General features: G+C 37.5%; 1 protein-coding gene across 23 annotated transcripts in view; it reads left to right on the forward strand.

Moving 5' to 3' along the window:
- Positions 1-8,997, forward strand: part of LOC138008207 (uncharacterized) — a 31,368-nt gene extending 22,371 nt beyond the window's left edge. For 17 of the 23 annotated variants that reach the window (XR_011124195.1, XR_011124197.1, XR_011124188.1 and 14 more), the window contains 4 exons: positions 3,315-3,378; positions 4,518-4,599; positions 5,033-5,513; positions 7,951-8,997. The gene's annotated coding sequence lies outside the window, so the exon portion shown is untranslated. Of the gene's footprint in view, positions 1-3,273; positions 3,379-4,517; positions 4,600-5,032; positions 5,518-5,553; positions 5,998-7,950 lie in introns of those variants that run through there. The other 6 variants (XR_011124193.1, XR_011124202.1, XR_011124206.1 and 3 more) reach the window with 4 other exon arrangements.
- Positions 8,998-9,753: the final 756 nt, after the last annotated feature.

Consider the following 9,753-nt stretch of genomic DNA (forward strand, 5'->3'; position numbering starts at 1 on the left):
TATAATTAAGGGCAAGGTGTTCTCTCCATTTTTTTAATCATACAGCAATCATGACGTTACCGAATGAATTTCAGTCTACAACCAAACAAACAAACAAAAGAGCTTCATGAAAATATGATTAAATAAAAAAACCAGGATGAAATCTCACGTATTTGGATGCCACTCTGGTTTATAGAATAATGAATGTAAAACGGCTTAAGAGTCGTGTAACCTGCGCAAAGTCAAATATATGGCGGTACGAACATTCAGTAAACCAATTTCACGGCTGAAACTCTGTTTGACAAGAATTGTTGAAAAATTCAGGGAAACCTTAAGGGAGCAGTACTTTTGGTAATGGGCCTGATTTAACTAACGTGGAAATCGTTCTCTCAAGACGATACTGCAGTTTAAAACACGAAAGTTTGATGTAAAGAAGATGTGCGTTTGCGAGTTGTTCTTTCGTCAAGATAGCGAGAAAGTAATAATAGAACTTTATTTTCACACGATAATGTTGAAGAGCTTGTAGCACACGATAATGCTGAAGAGCTTGTAGGGTCGTGCACAAATGAAATCAAATCAAATTAATACATATCTATTCACAATAGTTTTTTAAGAGGGGGAAAAACCGGAGTACCCGGAGAAAAACCTCGCGGAGCAGAAGAGAGAACCGACAAACTCAGCCTACAGATGACGCCAGATTTGGGAATCGAACCCGAGCCACATTGGTGGGAGGTGAGCTCTCTCACCACAGCGCCATCCCTGAAGAGTTTCAAATTAAAAGTTGAAAGCTGATTTTTGTAAAATTTTTTCGTCTTTTTCGTTGACAAAAAGGTGTATCTTTTGCTATGTCAATGTCCGCACAACCGGAATTTCCTCCGATAATCCTTGCGTGTTAAACGTGAAACCGGCGGTAGTTAAGCGTTTATTACACATATTAGTTTGCTGCTGTGTTATATTATTTCCAGTTGCGTTAATCGAATCAGGCTAGCAATAGCCGTTTTTGACTCAAACGCTTTCTTATATAGAAGGGAAACCGCTCGTAATTACCACATGACGTTCAAACTAAACGTTCCCGGCGGGTCTAAAACACAGGTTACATTCCACAGGTCCCTCGTTGCAGGTCATTGTTTTACCTTTTGGAAAGTAACCAAAACCCTCAATTGGCTAAATTGAGGGTTTTGGTTTCTTTCCAAAAGGTAAAACAATGACCTGCAACGAGTGACCTGTAGAATGTGACCTGTGTTTTAGACCCGGCGAACTTTGGCGGACTTCACACAAAGCAAATCAGTGTTGCTGTTATTGTCTTCTACAAGCTTAAGAATTGGAATACAACCTAACTGAATTTAAACGTTCTACAATAAAACAAAGAAATTTTTTTTCGGAAAACAAGTTATGAAGGCTTCACTTGACTAATAAAATATGGAACAAGGACTAAATCTGTCCTTGAGTATTAAAAGAGGCAAATATGGCCGTCATGACGGCCTAGAACGCTTGAACGATGTCTTGTCTCGCAAACACTGAACCCTTTGAGGGTAAATGACCAAACTATAAGATTGTGGAAAGCTCTTCCTCGATGTACTTATACGTAAAATGCGATTTTTGGAGGTTATTAGCCATTAACAATAATTATTCAGCAACGAAGTGAGCCGACGTTTTGTGAGTTTTTCTTAGGTTAGGCTTATTAAATTAGCCAGATCTATTTTCTTGGGCTTCATGATTTATTGCTCACCGTGTTTTTCTTTTGAACTGGAAAATGTCATTTGAAAGCTGACGTTTCTTTGATGTGCATTTTCTTTAAGAAAGTGCTATCTCTAAATGCCCCCACAACTCCATTTTGTGTAATCTCTGCGATTTTTTTTTTCTGGCATGAAACACGAATTCTGAGATTTTTGAAGTCCCCATAATGTTATTGTTGGCTGTGTAAAATATGTCGCTTTCTTTTCACGAAAGCATGATGGTGATGAATGATAGGAGAGCTTTTTCATCTAGAAAGAGCTGTTAGATTGATGACTTTCGACGGAGTCTCGGAAACAGAGCGGACGGAGTTATAGAACAAGTTGTTCTCGTCATTCTTGATCATTACGGTGACTGAAAAACAAGACGTTTGTTCTGAAAAACAACCAATGTTCGTTAAAATGTGAATACATTCGAAACGAGCATGAAATCACACGTGTTTTGATACAATCTGGTTTGGAGAAATGAATGTAAACCGCTTTGAAGGAGCAAATCTCTGAGCAACTGAGGACTATGGCGGTCAATGGTTGTACACCATTCGTCAGCGATTCGTTTGACATTGATTGTTGAGAAATTCAAACAACCTTAAAGGAAAGCTTGTCCTCGATACATTTTCAACACTGAATTTGATTCATCAAGTTTGATTTACAATTTATTGAAGGTGCGAGGAGGGTTGCGAGTTCTTGCAGGTTCTTGTTATTGTAAACTTTACGGGGCCTGTAAAATGGACCCTGTTTTTCTAAAGCCGATTGATTAACCTAATCCAGGATTAGCGTAAACTTTAGTTTCATGTTTTCAACTCTGCATTAAACATCATTTGGGAGGAGAGAAATAAACTCGTTGGTTAATTTTTACTCTGGGATTAGCGTTAATCGGCTTTTGAACAACCGGGGCTTTTTTCTAGCCTGTCCCCACAACGCACTTGTGTATAAATCTTTGCGTTAATTGTCTTGAATGAAGCCCGAATTCTGATATTTTCACTATAGTGTCAAGTCCCCGTAATACAGTTGAGTGCTGTGTTAAAGGTATTTTCCACAGCAACCAAAATGCACGAGCAAGTTGAGTGTACGATTTATTCATTATTCATCAACAAAATTACTCCATATCACTATGTGTTTTCTTAACTTCTAATTCTTGCTTAATTTGACTTGATTTGCGTTCATTGTTAATTTCAATATTAATACAGTGCTCCAGCGCTAGAACGACTTCACAAATACAGTTCCTTTCCTTTCATTCCTTTTTCGCTTTGTCCTTTTGTTTTGTAGACATTAATTATTTTGGATCGGGTATATGAAAGACCAGCCAAAATTTGTCATTATGTGGCCACCTCATCCTTTAATTTAAAGTCAATTTAATACATTCAAACATCATAGTCTATTTCACATGAATTATTGCAATTTCTTTGCTTGGATGTTGAGGTTTTTGAGTGGATGTAGGGGCTGCTGAAATAACTAGGACAGGTGACGTCGCATAGTTTAAACTTGCTATCTTTTGGTGTACCTGTGGCTGCATCTGTAAACTCAATTAAAGGACACTAGTAAGTTCCCTTTTATTTTAAAGCAACATATCCTATAGTATGTTGCTTGTTTGTTCTTTATCAGTTCTTGTGAAGAAAGGAGTTACCCGTTGCTGCTTCTGTTGCTGTGGAACCATCCCCTAAATGAGGTAATTCTATTATTATGACCTAGTTTCTTCTTTTGTTGGTAATACGAAAATTTGTGTTTTATCAAAGGAAAATAAAAAACTTAAATCAACCACGGGTGGAGAGATTTGAGAGCTGATTTGTACGACCAACTTACTGTACATTACTTGTATTTATTGTCGATTTGATAGTCAGTCACTTTGGCCATGGTGGTGATGGACGCTTGAGCAGAAGGGCCGACTGGACCTAGGGTATTTGGTAGGGGGGTGCGGCCCACTTCCTAAAACCCTTACCCTATTTATGACCAAAATCTGCGATTTTCCCCACCCTATTTATGACCTGACCAAAAATTTGATACCCAATTTATGACCTGACCCTTAAATCAATGCCCTGGTGCAGACCTGCCTTATAATTATTTCCCTAGTTCAGACCAGTGTTAAAGGCAATGTTTATCTGGTTTTATTAGGTAGGTGACATGATAAAGAAGTAGCTTCTAAATAAAAACCAAATTAAAGACTAGAGTGCAAAAATGGATACCCTATTTATGACCAAAATGTCAGAAAATTGGCCAAAATCAATACCCTATCTATGACCAAAATGGCTGAAAAACCCTACCCTTTGGGGCCGCACATACCTATATAATCCATATAAGGGAGTACCCCGCCCCCGGGGACTTAGGTCACATTGCTTCCATCACAACTTTTTTCTCGAGTCTAGTTCTCTCTCTTCCTTTTTTTGTTGGAAACCAAGATCATTAAAAATGACGAGAAGGCATAAATTTAACCCACTGATACCTAAAATACCCATTCTTAGTGTAAGTCTCATTCCTTGGAATCAATGGGCTAAAAGTTATTACAAGGCTCATGACACGTGTAAGCCAGCCATTTTGGCATCTTATTTTGCACAAGATGAGACCAGTATATTATGTAGATTCCCTCATCAAAGTTGTCAACCAGAAATGAAAGATCCTAGGAATTCCAAGTTGCAAACAATGTTCTAATTGACTTGAATAAAAGAGAAAATTGGAATTTCTTGAAAACCGAATCCAATAATTGTTTCATTATTCATATTCCTGAGCTGAGCTCCGCCATGACAAAACTGATCAAACTGCTGGTTAGTGTATTAGGTGATGTCATTTCTACATAAAATCTATTGTCTGTAGGTATGATGTAAGAGAAACAGAGCAAGCAAGAATTAGCTGTGTGCTCATAGCCAATCAAAATCAAGCTGGTGACACCAATGCGGTACAGTACAGTGAACCTTATTGTTTATTTCACACAGGCTTTTTACAATGTAATACATCTAGAAAAGAAAACTTCCAATAAACAAATAATGGGCAAGTGAGAAAGTGCTGTTCAAGGACCTTTCTCTGCTATCCCCTCAAATTCTTTGGCCAGTGTCTCTTACTCTTTCATGATATCACTGAAATAAAGAAGATATAATTCAAGTTGAAAGTGTGATCCTTGTACAGTAGATAATTTCTGTAGGGGCTGAGACACACTAGGTGACAAGTCCCCCCATGTGCACTACTTTCAAAACAATTCGCTGCGGCACTGCACCTGTTTGGTGGTCCAGGGCACGTAGTGATCTTGTATGAGGGGGAATGTGAACTAGTTTTCTAATTCAATATAGCGGACCATGATGCTTTCTCATTGGTTCATTTATATTTTGTTGCAGCGACTTGTTGCCGGAAATGTGAACACTGTGTGACAATGCTGCGTTCACTAATTTTGTTGCTGCAATCAGTCGCACAAATTCAAACTTGTTTGAATTCGTGAACTGATCGCAGCAAAAAAATTCTGCTGCAGTGTCAATGATTTTCAGAAAATTAACCATGTCACACTAGGCGAATCTTGGAATAAAGGAAGAGTGGTATTTGGAGAACTAAAAGGCAAGAGAAGAACATTAAAATAGTGATTTTACAAGAAAGCAAGTGAAGAAGGCTGTTGTAGCAGAGGACCTTGTGTCATGGAGAATCACAACAACAATTAAGAATCATGGGGTGAAAATTTGGGATGCGCAGGCTTACCCGAGAACAAGTAGGAGATGGTGAGGGTGTTTTGGGAAGAGAGCCTACTTTCTATTCTATCTGCCTTCAGAGAAAATAGAACTCGCCTTTGAATGATGAGGCCACACCTTGAAAGTCTTATGAAGAGAGGTTGGTAAGCAGTGATTTTGCAGATGTGTTGTTATCTCATTATGAAGCAGAAGATCACCATGATAAAAGCGAAAAGCCTCTCTTGCCATTTTGCCATTTTTTTACATGTACACTTACAGTGTGCTTTACTTTTTTTAATGTGGTGTACCCATTTCTTAGGACCTCCCGAGGGCAGGGACATCGGAATTAAAACTTTTTCCCAAGAAAAAGGGCATTGTTTTACTGAGAGCCAATTCCAAGTCCCCACCTAAACTGGAAGGGGGTGGGGGTTTCACATTGACTTGTGCATCAGACATAGGAATTATATTAAGGTGACTGAACACAGTTTTTAAGCACTTATATACATTGTCACTGATAAGTACTACCACAAAGGTTTCTATTTTTTTCAGTTAATTAATGTGGTCTGCAAGCTGTTACCATGGTAACCCATCTAGCTTTAAACAAGGCCTACAGGATGCTTATTTTTAACAATTTTTTGCCAAAGGTGAGGTGACTATGGGTGAATAAAAACCGAGACAAAGTTGAGGTTTTTATTCACCATTATTATTCCACTATTACGTCATTTTACCATATTTGGTCAAGAGAACGCACAAAATATGAACAGAGCAAATACAGACGAAATGGGAATTTTTCAATGAAAATTGTTTTCAGTACGATGCAAAGCCTGAGTATTTAGCTTGTTATCGCTTGTCACTTGTCATTACGTTTATCCAATCAAATAAAGGACATTTTGCTAGCTTTGTGTGCTATTTACATCGTTCACATGCGCCCAGATGATGCATTTTTTAAAACACTCTTACTATAATAAATAAAATTGAACCAAAATAACTCCTTTTTACAGTGGAATAATAAATCTCTTATTCAATGGTTTTAACATATAATACTCGCGGACATTTTGCTCATTGATCTACACAACTCACAAAATATCCGCGCGTATTATATGTTAAACCATCGAATAAGATGTATATATTCACCAAGCCTGAGGTGAATAATTATTGTATCTGTAGGATTGCATAGGTGATTATTTGAAAAGTATGCATTTTCTTGGGAGGCGCGGTGGCCTCATGGTTAGTGTGCTCGACTCCGAATCAAGTGGTCCGGGTTCGGGTCCTGGCTGGGGACATTGTGTTGTGTTCTTGGGCAAGACACTTTTCTCCCACGGTGCCTCTCTCCACCCAGGTGTATAAATGGGTACCGGCGAATTTAATGCTGGGGGTAACCCTGCTATGGACTGGCATCCCATCCAGGGGGGAGAAGAAATACTCCTAGTCGATTCACCCTACAGAAACCGGAGATAAGCGCCGGCCTGATGGGCTTTCTAGGCTCGTAAGCAGACTTATGCATTTTCTCTAAAACAGTTAATTTCTTTGTTTGTCACCTTGACAAAATACACATTACATATTCAATTTGGGTTCACTGCTGGCGATAGACTTATGAAAGCTCTCTAAAACAACCTACGGGTATATTTCTTGGCTTTTGTACATTATGCTTTTACTTTGCCATGAAAAGGGTTGGTCTCTCCCCAAACAGTTACTAAAATGCATAGTTTAAGCTCATTATACATAGGCTGATAAGGCTGACAGTGAAATTTGAATGTCTTTAATTTCAACATTAACACAAATGTAAGCTCAGCTTCACTAAAACGTATATGTACAACCCAAATGTAGTGCACATGATAAGTTAACAATATATGATATTTGAAATTTAAGTGACGTAAAATTAGTCTTTGTTGTTGTATTGCAACATAGGTGATGTTTCAATGTAATCTTCTAAGGATTTTTCTTGTCGGTTTTGTCGTGAAACTTTCATTTTCTCTGAAAAGAATTTTGGGGGGAAGATGCCACTAAAATGCTCGATTAATTAAAAATAAAATGCCAGCATAATGTACAAAAGCCTACACCTATCTTGGGGACTTCAACGGGTGGTGTTTGAATCCAAAATGGAATTTTTTGACGAAAATAAGCCATCAAATCAAATATTAATACCTTTTGAGCTGAGTTGTTGTGAGCATTTCCTTGGTTTGAATCAGCATTGAAACAATCGAAAATACCCACCTCCTCCCCAGGGCCTTCTCCTCCACGATTTTCTAAATGGCGGCTTTTTGGGAGAAGACCCTGGGTCTGGCTGAACTAACACCCTTTCTGATAAACCCATTCGCACAAACAGGCTGATTGGTGTAAATGCATCTAAAGAAATATGGCAGACGTGGAGAATATTGTTAAAGAAAGAGGCTATAGGAGGGTTTTTTTGCAGTTCAGTTCAAGCCGCTAATGATTCGAAAGGTGAATCTTTTCCGTTAGATTTTAATTTAAGTTGGGGAAAATAATATAACATAAAATTTAATATAAGCCGGTGAAAATATAAATGCCTATTAAATTACTTTGTGAGCCTTTGGTTTACTCAAATGTGCCTTTGTCGCTTTTCTTTTCCTTTGCAGTTTCTCGTTGATCAGCTTTCTGGACCAAGGCCACTTCCTGTTTTCACCATACGTGCAAGACTTCACACTATCCCTTCAGTACCGCCCCTTCTAATAATAATATTGTTTTTCTGGCCAAGGCTGAATATTTTTATATTTATAAATTGTTGCCTGGATGGTGTTAACTTAAAAGTAATTTTAGAGCCATCCTGCAAGCATTCAAAAACGTATCGCTACAATGCACAAAACTTCTTGCAGAAAGGTTATTAGCATCAAACATGCGGCTATTGCTATGTTCGAGATTGAAATCTAAAAGAAGCTTATGCTTGTTTGTACATTATTGAACTATGGTGCAGTTTTCTTGTGTCAGAACACTTACATTCCTTACTGTCTTAATAGTTTTTTTTCATATTTCAAATCTTGTTTTGAGTAGTGCACAAGAGAGCGGGGAAGAGAATTTGCACAGTTATGTGGACATTTTGTATTGATAAGCTTTATACCACTTATTTGAAACCCCTCGTGTTCTTCAAAAGTGTTTACACAGTTGACTGGATGGACCATGGAGTAGTGGTTTAACAGAAACGTTTTCTGAGCATTCCTGCTTCCAAATTTGATTGTTTCTTTGGTGACAGCAGTGAATAAAGTTATCAACCAGCAACATGCAGCAGCAAATTGCAACAAGCAAATTCTGTTTGTCAACCAACCACTAATACGTTTTTTTCCATTTAAAATTTATAACAAACACTCAAGTAGTGTTTAATCACATCTCAAAACGTAAAGACGAAAATTGAAAATATTATGCTTTAATACCAGTAGCCGAGTATTTTGGAAAACATTCAAGTTGTATAGAAAATAGGTGAAACAGTTTCTCAAGTTTGTGCTATATAGCTTTAATCAAAACTAAAATTAAGGAACAAACATGGAAATCATGAGAATTTTCACATATCGAAATCATTGCAAACACTAAGATTTTCTTTGTACTACTTGTTGGATTATTAATAATTAGATGGAAAAGGAATCAACTCCAAGGCTGTCTACTGATGTAAACAACATTAAAGGCTCTTCATTCAAGTAGTAAATGATTTGTGTGACCAGAAATGTGTGGTTCCAGAAAAATCTATACTTCAAGCAAGATTTGTTATTTGGTTTCTATCCCTTTCCTCCCCCCTGGAATTTCCAATTTACCTTCATACTTTCCTTTTAAACCTTTGGCTATTAACACCCCCTACCCTCTCAGAATTTTCGATGACCATCCTTGGTGTGGGTATGGATATTTCCCTAACCCACACAAATTGTATACAAATATGTGTGAGAGGAACATTGAACAATCACGTCATTATCCACTGATTAATGACATGCAATACACTTACAACACTATATTTTGAGGCAGCCAATTCAAGTTGAGTGATAAAGGAATTATTGTTCTTGAAAAGGTTGTTTCAAAATGTAGTGTGTTTGTAAGTGTCTTGCATATCATTATAGGTTAGGGTTGGCATGAGAAACACAAGATGCAAATTTCAGGTGGACTGAGAAACATATGATTTTCATTTTATTTAAATATTTGACCAGAACATACATGGTATACACTCTAAACCTAATCCAGAATTGTTCTATGAGATATCTCAAAACAGTTTTCAGCTGTTAGATTTTCATATGCTGCCCACTTTAGGAGCGTCCTTTTTTTTTTTTCTTTTAGTACACGTACTTTCCGTACTAACGTCAGTGCTATTGTTTTAAACGGCTTTAAATCTGTGAACAACGTTTTCAGAGATGCGACTCAAGTACAAACAAGTAAGCATCAACTTTAAGAGCTTACGTACTAAC

The sequence above is a fragment of the Montipora foliosa genome, chromosome 6 (genome assembly GCF_036669935.1).
Source record: "Montipora foliosa isolate CH-2021 chromosome 6, ASM3666993v2, whole genome shotgun sequence".
Taxonomy (NCBI): Eukaryota; Metazoa; Cnidaria; class Anthozoa; order Scleractinia; family Acroporidae; genus Montipora; species Montipora foliosa.